Below are 13022 nucleotides of genomic sequence, written 5' to 3'. Positions count from 1 at the left end.
ACATTGTAGAATATCTATGATACTTTTTAATGGGACATTGTAAGATATCTATAATACTGCTTCATGAGACATTTTAGTATATCTATGATACTGTTTCATGGGACATTGTAGGATATCTTTGATACTGTTTCAATGGACATTGCAGGATATCTATGATACTGTTTCATGAGACATTGTAGTATATCTGTGATACTGTTTCATGAGACATTGTAGGATATCTATGACAGTGTTTCATGAGACATTGTAGGATATCTATGATACTTTTTAATGGGACATTGTAGGATATGTATAATACTGTTTCATGAGACATTTTAGGATATCTATGATACTGTTTCATGGGACATTGTATGATATCTATGATACTGTTTCAATGGACATTGCAAGATATCTATGATACTGTTTCATGGGACATTGTATGATATCTATGATACTGTTTCAATGGACATTGCAAGATATCTATGATACTGTTTCATGAGACATTGTAGGATATCTATGATATTGTTTCATTTGACATTGTACGATTTTTATGATACTGTTTCATGAGAAATTGTAGGATATCTATGATACTGTTTCATGGGACATTGTAAGATATCTATGATATTGTTTCATGGGACATTGTATGATATCTATGATACTTTTTCATGAGACATTGTAGGTTATCTATGATACTGTTTCATGAGACATTGTAGGACATCTATGGTACTGTTTCATATGAGATTGTAGGATATGTATGATACTGTTTCATGAGACATTGTAGGATATCTATGATACTGTTTCATGGGACATTTTAGGATATCTATGATATTGTTTCATGAGACATTGTAAGATATCCATGATATTGTTGCATGGGACATTGTAGGATATCAATGCTACTTTTTAATGGGACATTGTAGGATATCTATGACATTATTTCTTGAGACATTGTAGGATATCTACGATATTATTTTAGCTTTCTATCAAATTATCAATAATTACTTAATTGTACACTCTTATATTAAACAAACCTCTCTTCCAGATATAAATAAATAAATTAGTTATTTTTAATATGTTGTATCAGTGACCACAACTGCGTGTGTCAATTGTAGTGTACAGACATTTAATGAATCTAAAAAAAAAAATAAAAAACTTCCCACCCGTTTGTTCTAAAAATATAAGTTTCTTAGTAAAATAGCAATAATATAATGTATTAACTATTTATTGATTATGTATTTAATGAGTGTCTTATAATGAAAAAGTAAAATAAAAGCTAACATTTCAAAACTTTAAGCTCACAACGCAGTCGATTTCTCTTTTGTGGAAGTCTGGTTTCTATATGTTGAGGGTAACAATGTTTTTATTTTGTGTTTAAAAGTGTAACAATGTTTTTTTCTGTCTGTTGAAGTGTAGCAATGTTTTGTTACTATGTGTTGAAGTTTAACAATGTTTTGATTCTATATGTCGAGTGTAACAATGTTTTGTTACTATGTGTTGAGCTGTAACAATGTTTTGATTCTATATGTTGAGTGTAACAATGTTTTGTTACTATGTGTTGAAGTGTAACAATGTTTTGATTCTATATGTTGAGTGTAATAATGTTTTTTTCAGACTGTTGAAGTGTAACAATGTTTTGATTCTGTGCATGTGTAATTCAGAGGTTTCTTGTATAAAATTCAAACCTTAGCAAGATATAAATCAATAAACATTAAAATAATTTACAACAAAATTGTAATTTAAGTAAAGAAACAGTTTTTTATACGTTATCCTTTACTGGTATATTAACAGAAAAAGTGTAAATATTACTTGATAGTATTGTAACTTTCAACATTCCTCAGCCTCTGCTCTAACTTGGAACATCTGCGCTCCGGCCTACGCGAGGTATTACCATTTACGTCCATAAACTTAGCGCCAGCCTACCTGGGAACATTTTACATTACAAATGAAATATTTGTTTTAAACTTCATGACAAGTTATCTTCATTTATAAGGGAAAGTTGAGGATCAAATAAATGTGACTTTTAACGTTCAAACTGTTGCCAAATGTAACAGTTTTCTCATAAATGATATAACATATTCATTACAGACAAAATATTGCAATTTAAATATCAAACATAACTTTCTATTTATTTACGTTTATTAACTGTCCCTTGCAGGGACAGCGATAATTCTACGAATCTACAATGCTAAAATCAGGGATTCGATTCCACTCGGTGTACACAACAAATAACCTTAGGAAGCTTTACTATAAGAAAACACACACTTTAGTTTTCCTACATGAGTCGAAATAGAAATATTTTTATCCATACAACACATGAGTCGAGATGAAAATATTTTTATCCATATAACACATGAGTCGAGATGAAAATATTTTTATCCATACAACACATGAGTCGAGATGAAAATATTTTTATCTATACAACACATGAGTCGAGATGAAAATATTTTTATCCATACAATACATGAATCGAGATGAAAATATTTTTATCCATATAACACATGAGTCGAGATGAAAATATTTTTATCCATATAACACATGAGTCGAGATGAAAATATAATATATATCCACATATCACATGAACCAAGATCAAAACTAGTCTTTATCCATACAAGAGGAGTCAATATGAATAACATTCAAGACTTTGACCTTTTATTAGCATATTGACGACCCTTAGCAGTTATAAATATATTGATCAGTTATCATTAACATATCGAGAATACGAAGCTATAATTAGCATATTGATGATACGTAGCTATCACCAGCATATTGATGATACTTAGCTATCATTACCATCTTGATACTTAGCTAACATTAGCATATTGATGATACTTAGCTATTATTAACATATTGATGATACTTAGCTATCATTAGCATATTGATGATACTTTGCTATCATTAACATATTGATGACACTTCGCTATCATTAGCATATTGATGATACTTAGCTGTCATTACCATCTTGATACATAGCTATCATTACCATATTGATGATACTTAGCTATCATTAGCATATTGATGATACTTAGCTATCATTAACATATTGATGATACTTAGCTATCATTACCATCTTGATACTTAGCTAACATTAGCATATTGATGATACTTAGCTATCATTAGCATATTGATGATACTTAGCTATCATTAGCATATTGATGATACTTATCTATCATTACCATCTTGATACTTAGCTAACATTAGCATATTGATGATACTTAACTATCATTAGCACATTGATGATACTTAGCTATCATTAACATATTGATGATACTTAGCTATCATTACCATCTTGATACTTAGCTATCATTACCATCTTGATACTTAGCTAACATTAGCATATTGATGATACTTAGCTATCATTACCATCTTGATACTTAGCTAACATTAGCATATTGATGATACTTAGCTATCATTAGCATATTAATGATACTTAGCTATCATTAGCATATTGATGATACTTAGCTATCATTACCATCTTGATACTTAGCTATCATTAGCATATTGATGATACTTAGCTATCATTAGCATATTGATGATACTTAGCTATCATTAACATATTGATGATACTTTGCTATCATTAACATATTGATGATACTTAGCTATCATTAGCATATTGATGATACTTAGCTATCATTAACATATTGATGATATTTAGCTATCATTAACATATTGATGATACTTAGGTATCATTAACATATTGATGATACATAACTATCATTAACATATTGATGATACTTAGCTATCATTAACATATTGATGATACTTTGCTATCATTAACATATTGATGATACTTAGCTATCATTAGCATGTTGATGATACTTAGCTATCATTAGCATGTTGATGATACTTTGCTATCATTAACATATTGATGATATTTAGCTATCATTAACATATTGATGATACTTAGCTATCATTAGCATATTGATGATACTTTGCTATCATTAACATATTGATGATACTTAGCTATCATTAACATATTGATGATACTTAACTATCATTAGCATGTTGATGATACTTAACTATCATTAGCATGTTGATGATACTTAGCTATCATTAGCATATTGAGTTTGATGTTAGTTTGAAAACTTGTACTGATATTTCAACTTTCCCAGTGACTCCTCCCCACCCCCGCACCGTCCTTAGTACACCACTACCCTCAGGAACAAAGCCTATCATTTTACGTAAACTTAATCAACAATGACTGTTTATTTTTGAAGTGGGAAAATAGGTTTTGTTTTAGAGCAAAAGATGAAACTATAGCAACACCCACTCTCCATAACAACTGTCATCAAACATTGTTCTATCAGTTACACGAATGACTTTATTTTAAAGTAATTCATAGTTTTTATTGTATTAAACTTCAACAACGTCAATAAAACAGTAAGTCTTCGACGTAAAGAAAAATGAACCTTGAATCTTCCAAACCAAAGGTATTTAGAAATGTGAAATCATGTGGGCTAGGCTTCTATTAAAATGCAATTTATTATTCTTACCACCTGTCGCCCTCTACAGTGCGGTGGTTCTAGCAGCTCGTGTACTTCAACTTTTTTAAATAAACATCTCAGTACTAAAATATTGTTTTAGTTGTTATGCAATAGTCAGCGAATAAAAATACCACTTAGTTCCTTAAAACAAATTTATGTTTGATTTGTTGGTCACTAAACTGGTTATATTACCCTTATATTCACAAGTTGGGTTCTGTGCGTGGGTTTAATCGTGTGTAACAAGTCATTAATCTTGTAAGTTGAAGGCCACCTAGCTGCAGCTGTCCTAAATCCTTCTTGTTTTCAACAATCAACAGGAAATCATGATAAGATAAGTTTTGGAAATAAAAGTAAGCTGAAGAGTATACGTTAGGCTTAACACGTCCTTGCATCAGCACAATTTTCAATTTGGTGATCTTTGTGTTATAAATATAAATATAAACATATAAAATGATATAATAAAACATTATTTAATATTCCATAAATCGTTGATTTACGCGTGTATTTTGAAGACATCGAAACTGTCACGCTCACTAAAGTGATTTAAAAGTATGTTATGTGTGTGTTTTGAAGACATCGAAACTGTCATGTTCACTAAAGTGATTTAAAAGTATGTTATGTGTGTGTTTTGAAGACATCGAAACTGTCACGTTCACTAAAGTGATTTAAAAGTATGTTATGTGTGTGCTTTGAAGACATCGAAACTGTCACGCTCACTAAAGTGATTTAAAAGTATGTTATGTGTGTGTTTTGAAGACATCGAAACTGTCATGTTCACTAAAGTGATTTAAAAGTATGTTATGTGTGTGTTTTGAAGACATCAAACTGTCATGTTCACTAAAGTGATTTAAAAGTATGTTATGTGTGTGTTTTGAAGACATCGAAACTGTCATGTTCACTAAAGTGATTTAAAAGTATGTTATGTGTGTGTTTTGAAGACATCGAAACTGTCATGTTCACTAAAGTGATTTAAAAGTATGTTATGTGTGTGTTTTGAAGACATCGAAACTGTCACGCTCACTAAAGTGATTTAAAAGTGTGTTATGTGTGTGTTTTGAAGACATCGAAACTGTCACGCTCACTAAAGTGATTTAAAAGTATGTTATTCTGTTGTGTTACAAAGATCGCTAATTAATATAACTTGTCTGTATATTTAAATCTCAAAGTTTGGCCAACACTTGTAAGTTTTTTATTATAAATTAAATTTGAAATGAGTAAACCTCTGTATTAAATGTGAAAGATCCAAGAAGTAAGTAACTCATCAAAATATTGAGTTTGCTACTTTTCTGACGAAGAATCATGTTTTATTACACTCTGGTAGGTTGATTTATTCCGAACAGAAAGTGTAACAAGGAATATATATATATATACTTATAGCAACACTTATAAGAGCGACTATAGATGATCCATAGTTTTGGTATATGTTAAAGTAAGGCCACCTCAGACGAACTAAGCTTTAGGTTTACAGGATTTATCTGATTAATAAGAGGAAACAAACAAATATTCCACACCATAATACCTTGATAATAATAATAATTACCAGTCTATTAAAATGTCTTAATCTTATTCTACATAAAATAAACTCTTCTCACACATGTCTACATTTTGTTGTCTCAAGGCTTATTCCAGAATATTCAAACATTGTCAACGGTTATTTTATAGGAATACTCTCATACGATACATTCACAAATGATAAACCGTTTAAGTAGGTATAACAAATACACATTATAAGAACGTTATGGAATCTTATGTCATGTATATTTCTTTCAAAACAACTGACCGTCCACCAGTAAATCAACGATACCTTTACTGACTTTCAACCCAAAAATTCTTGGTTCGATTCCTCGAGTTAGACCAATCAAATGTAGTTTTAAAACAATAACAGAATAATCAGTTTAAAGTGATCACGTGCTCTCAATTTTCAACTGTGACCAAAAGTATTGCTTTTTATGTTTACTCGATTTCTGTAATTTAATCACGGAAAGAAGAAACACGTTTAATCATAAATGTGCGTTTTATAAATTAATTAAAATATTGTCTTGTTTGTGTTATTAATTCGTTTGTATTTTAGTTTCACTTAATTGAGTACAGATGTCGCTAACTATAGAATGGCGCACAAAAAAAGTTATTAATAAAACTGCATTTTGAAGATTACAGTATGTGAAAGTACTTCCTTTTGAAATCGAACAAGTGAAATCGAATGATCACATGTACGTTAGCTTAGGTAATATTACTTATTACATTCTTTACAATATCATATATATATTGTTGATGTTATGATAAACATTTAGTGAAACAACAAATTAGTTAATATCTTTACAAAAACGTTTCAAGTTTTGTTTGAGAAATTTTGAAGAACAATTTCATAATGAGTTATCTACGTATAAGTTCCCTAATTCTGGAATGATATATCATAGACACGACATCGATACCAACTGTTAACTCCTAAGATATTCTTCACCGACCGGTTATCGGAATTTGACCTTTACTCTTATGACACATCTACAGCTGTTCTTCACTGACCGATTATTGGAAATTTACTTTCACTCTGGTAAGAGAATGCTTATAGAACAGTTTATGTAAATCAACATTGGTAAGCGAACATTCTGCTTAAACTTACACGAGATTTATTTAGAAACAGTTTTAGCTAACAGATAGAAAATAAACAATCATGAATATTGGAAAGAGTTACGTGAACTAAAGACAGTCGACAACTCAATGGAATAACACTTTTGATGTGTGCGAGTAAATATTGGACTTGGAAGTAACCAGTTCAGGATGGATAATCTCCTACTTGGAAGTAACCAGTTCAGGATGGATAATCTCTACTTGGAAGTAACCAGTTCAGGATGGATGATCTCCTACTTGGAAGTAACCAGTTCGGGATGGATAATCTCCTACTTGGAAGTAACCAGTTCAGGATGGATAATCTCCTACTTGGAAGTTACCAGTTCAGGATTGATAATCTCCTACTTGGAAGTAACCAGTTCAGGATGGATAATCTCCTACTTGGAAGTAACCAGTTCAGGATGGATGATCTCCTACTTGGAAGTAACCAGTTCAGGATGGATAATCTCTTACTTGGAAGTAACCAGTTCAGAATGGATAATCTCCTACTTGGAAGTAACCAGTTCAGGATGGATAATCTCCTACTTGGAAGTAACCAGTTCAGGATGGATAATCTCCTACTTGGGGTAACCAGTTCACGATGGATAATCTCCTACATGGAAGTAACCAGTTCAGGATGGATAATCTCCTACTTATGAGTTACATAATAATTCAACCTCTTCCGAGTCTGAAACAGCAATTACGAAAAACATGCCACGTGGACTTAATGATAGACTGAACTTCTGGAGAGAAGAGGAAAAGTGTCCTGCGAACTTAATGATAGCCCATTATGAAGTTTTGTGCTTAACTTGAAGTAAAAAAAATAAGCCCATTGTATGTAATTCTTAGATTAATAACTAAGATAAGCTACTTGTAAGTAATAAGACAAAATCAGTTCATGAATGACGCTATTTGACCTGATGGTTTTTCTACTGAAACTGGTTAGACGTCTTCAAAGTAACATAAAGTGTACAACTTCGAAAGGTGTGTTTACTGTTTATTTTGTTCTACTGAAACTGGTCAGACGTCTTCAAAGTAACATAAAGTGTACAACTCCGAAAGGTGTGTTTACTGTTTATTTTGTTCTACTGAAACTGGTCAGACGTCTTCAAAGTAACATAAAGTGTACAACTTCGAAAGGTGTGTTTACTGTTTATTTTGATCAATTTATTGAATCTCCTCTAGACTATTATCACTTCATCTCCTTCTAAACATAATTTTAACGCTCAACATGTTTAGAAAATAATAAAATATATTTTTACTTATAATACCATATCAGCCGCACTTTTTTCAAGGTGCCGTTGTTACGTTGATTGTGGTTTTATTTGTTTCGTATTAACTTAACTGGTAATGACATAGAAACTTCACTTTAAAACATTGTTCTTCTGTTGTTACAATGCCCTCACTGTGCTCAGTATGATAAAAGATTTACATAACCTTTAGAACACCATGTTACTGGCGAGAATCTGCTAGTAATAACTACCTAATTCTTTACGTTTCAGGTGGTGAAAATACCAGGATAACAAGCGAGGCCAATATTCCAGATGGTGAAAATACCAAAATAACAAGAGATACCAACGTTCCAGATGGTGAAAATACCAGGGTACTAAGAAAGGCCAACGTTTTAGATGGTGCAAAATACCAGGGTAACAACAGAGGCCAAAGTTTCAGTTGGTGAAAATACCAGGACAACAACAGAAATCTACGTTCCAGATGGTGAAAATATCAGGGTAACAACAGAGGCCACCGTTCCAGATGGTGAAAATACCAGGGTAACAAGAGGGTCCTACATTTCAGATGGTCAAAATACCAGCGTAACAAGAGCATTTCAGATGCTCTAAAATCCCACATAAAATCCAAACGGAATTACCTTTTCGTGAAGTTGTTCATCAGATTTGCCAAGCAGTTGTGACAAAAGTAGCATTAGCACGTCCACGTTTCAATGTCGTAAACCTTCCACCACCTAATTACACCTTTGTTCATTCAAAGTAATATGTTTTAAATCTATAAAAATGACAGGGCAAGAAGAGTATCTTACAATAAATACACAGTCAGAATGTATTGTCAATCAATAAATACACAGTCAGAATGTACTGTCAATCAATAAATACGCAGTCAAAATGTACTGTCAATCAATAAATACGCAGTCAGAATGTACTGTCAATCAATAAATACACAGTCACAATGTACTGTCAATCAATAAATACACAGTCAGAATATACTGTCAATCAATAAATACGCAATCACAATGTTCATGTCAGATTTATTTAATATGTTACTATCTAATACATGGGTTGGTTTATATCTCAGTAAAATATAGTTCAATAAACAATAAGACCTGACAAATGTTCAGTAGTGACTGTGTAATATCACATAATTTTTACTTAAGTTTACAAAATATGTTTCTTTGTTGTTAAGCCGAAAACTACAAAGGGGAGTACCTGCACATCACGAATATTAAAACCACATTTTTAATTTTCCACGCCCTCAGATGAACCACCAGGGTCAGCACATGATATTTTATATTCAGTAGTTGTTTACACTACTCATGTTATTTGTATAGAGTTAGTTTATTGACTTTACATGTGTATTGACTGTCACATATATCTGAGCCCGTTTAGTCACAGTTCTTTAAACGTACCTCGTCAAGAAACAGGTTTAATAGGTTTTCCGCGATAAAAGAGAAGGCCTCGATTGGTGGATTTCTTTCATAATGTTTTAAAACCACTCCTATATCTACCAGTAACCAGCGACAAGAAAAATCTTTAACCATACGTTCTCGGTGTACGAAATGTATTTTGAATTGAGTGACTAGAGTTTCACGTAAGTTCAGACATTGTGTACTATAAACACCACAGATCTTAATAAACATTGTGTACTATACACACCACAGATCTTAATAAACATTGTGTACTATACACACCACAGATCTTTATAAACATTGTGTACTATACACACCACAGATCTTTATAAACATTGTGTACTATACACACCACAGATCTTTATAAACATTCTATACTATACACACCACAGATCTTTGTAAACATTGTGTACTATACACACTACAGATCTTTATAAACATTCTATACTATACACACCACAGATCTTTATAAACATTGTGTACTATACACACCACAGATCTTAATAAGCATTGTGTACTATACACACCACAGATCTTTATAAACATTCTATACTATACACACCACAGATCTTTATAAACATTGTGTACTATACACACCACAGATCTTAATAAACATTCTATACTATACACACCACAGATCTTAATAAACATTGTGTACTTTACGCACCACAGATCTTTATAAACATTCTATACTATACACACCACAGATCTTCATAAACATTCTATACTATACACACCACAGATCTTTATAAACATTGTGTACTATACACACCACAGATCTTTATAAACATTCTATACTATACACACCACAGATCTTTTTAAACATTGTGTACTATACACACCACAGATCTTTATAAACATTCTATACTATACACACCACAGACCTTTATAAACATTGTGTACTCTACACACCACAGATCTTTATAAACATTCTATACTATACACACCACAGATCTTCATAAACATTCTATACTATACACACCACAGATCTTTATAAACATTGTGTACTATACACACCACAGATCTTTTTAAACATTGTGTACTATACACACCACAGATCTTTATAAACATTCTATACTATACACACCACAGACCTTTATAAACATTGTGTACTCTACACACCACAGATCTTTATAAACATTGTGTACTATACACACCACAGATCTTTATAAACATTGTGTACTATACACACCACAGATCTTTATAAACATTGTGTACTATACACACCACAGATCTTAATAAACATTGTGTACTATACACACCACAGATCTTTATAAACATTCTATACTATACACCTCACAGATCTTTATAAACATTGTGTACTATACACACCACAGATCTTTATAAACATTCTATACTATACACACCACAGATCTTTTTAAACATTGTGTACTATACACACCACAGATCTTTATAAACATTCTATACTCTACACACCACAGATCTTTATAAACATTGTGTACTATACACACCACAGATCTTTATAAACATTGTGTACTATACACACCACAGATCTTTATAAACATTGTGTACTATACACACCACAGATCTTTATAAAGATTCTATACTATACACACCACAGATCTTTATAAACATTGTGTACTATACACACCACAGATCTTTATAAACATTCTATACTATACACACCACAGATCTTTATAAACATTGTGTACTATACACACCACAGATCTTAATAAACATTCTATACTATACACACCACAGATCTTAATAAACATTGTGTACTATACACACCACAGATCTTCATAAACATTCTATACTATACACACCACAGATCTTTATAAACATTGTGTACTATACACACCACAGATCTTTATAAACATTCTATACTATACACACCACAGATCTTTTTAAACATTGTGTACTATACACACCACAGATCTTTATAAACATTCTATACTATACACACCACAGACCTTTATAAACATTGTGTACTCTACACACCACAGATCTTTATAAACATTGTGTACTATACACACCACAGATCTTTATAAACATTGTGTACTATACACACCACAGATCTTTATAAACATTGTGTACTATACACACCACAGATCTTTATAAACATTGTGTACTATACACACCACAGATCTTTATAAACATTCTATACTATACACCTCACAGATCTTTATAAACATTGTGTACTAAACACACCACAGATCTTTATAAACATTCTATACTATACACACCACAGATCTTTTTAAACATTGTGTACTATACACACCACAGATCTTTATAAACATTCTATACTATACACACCACAGATCTTTATAAACATTGTGTACTCTACACACCACAGATCTTTATAAACATTGTGTACTATACACACCACAGATCTTTATAAACATTCTATACTATACACACCACAGATCTTTATAAACATTGTGTACTATACACACCACAGATCTTTATAAACATTCTATACTATACACACCACAGATCTTAATAACATTGTGTACTATACACACCACAGATCTTTATAAACATTCTATACTATACACACCACATATCTTTATAAACATTGTGTACTATACACACAACAGATCTTTATAAACATTCTATACTATACACACCACAGATCTTTATAAACATTGTGTACTGTACACACCACAGATCTTTATAAACATTCTATACTATACATACCACAGAGCTTTGTAAACATTCTATACTATACATATCATAAATCTTTATAAATAATCTACACTATACACACCACAGATCTTTATAAACATTGTGTACTCTACACACCACAGATCTTTATAAACATTGTGTACTATACACACCACAGATCTTTATAAACATTCTATACTACACACATTGTGTACTATACACACCAAAGATCTTTATAAACATTCTATACTATACACACCACAGATCTTTATAAACATTGTGTACTCTACACACCACAGATCTTTATAAACATTGTGTACTCTACACACCACAGATCTTTATAAACATTGTGTACTATACACACCACAGATCTTTATAAACATTGTGTACTATACACACCACAGATCTTTATAAACATTGTGTACTATACACACCACAGATCTTTATAAACATTCTATACTATACACACCACAGATCTTTATAAACATTCTATACTATACACACCACAGATCTTTATAAACATTGTGTACTATACACACCACAGATCTTTATAAACATTCTATACTATACACACCACAAATCTTTATAAACATTGTGTACTATACACACCACAGATCTTTATAAACATTCTATACTATACATACCATAGATCTCTCTAAGCATTCTATGCTATACATATCATAAATCTTTAT

The 13022-nt window shown here is 31.3% G+C and overlaps 1 protein-coding gene and 1 long non-coding RNA gene across 3 annotated transcripts in view; both read left to right on the top strand.

Moving 5' to 3' along the window:
• The window catches only part of LOC143238796 (uncharacterized), a 78593-nt gene extending 68814 nt beyond the window's left edge, over positions 1–9779 (top strand). Inside the window, exon 3 of the long non-coding RNA XR_013020765.1 lies at positions 8564–9779. This is a non-coding gene — a long non-coding RNA (uncharacterized LOC143238796). The remainder of the gene's footprint in view (positions 1–8563) is intronic.
• Positions 1–13022, top strand: part of LOC143239412 (uncharacterized) — a 349619-nt gene that overhangs the window by 291064 nt on the left and 45533 nt on the right. The gene's annotated exons all lie outside the window — the stretch shown is intronic.

Source organism: Tachypleus tridentatus, chromosome 13 (genome assembly GCF_004210375.1).
Source record: "Tachypleus tridentatus isolate NWPU-2018 chromosome 13, ASM421037v1, whole genome shotgun sequence".
Taxonomy (NCBI): Eukaryota; Metazoa; Arthropoda; class Merostomata; order Xiphosura; family Limulidae; genus Tachypleus; species Tachypleus tridentatus.
This window is presented reverse-complemented; position numbering and strand designations above follow the sequence as displayed.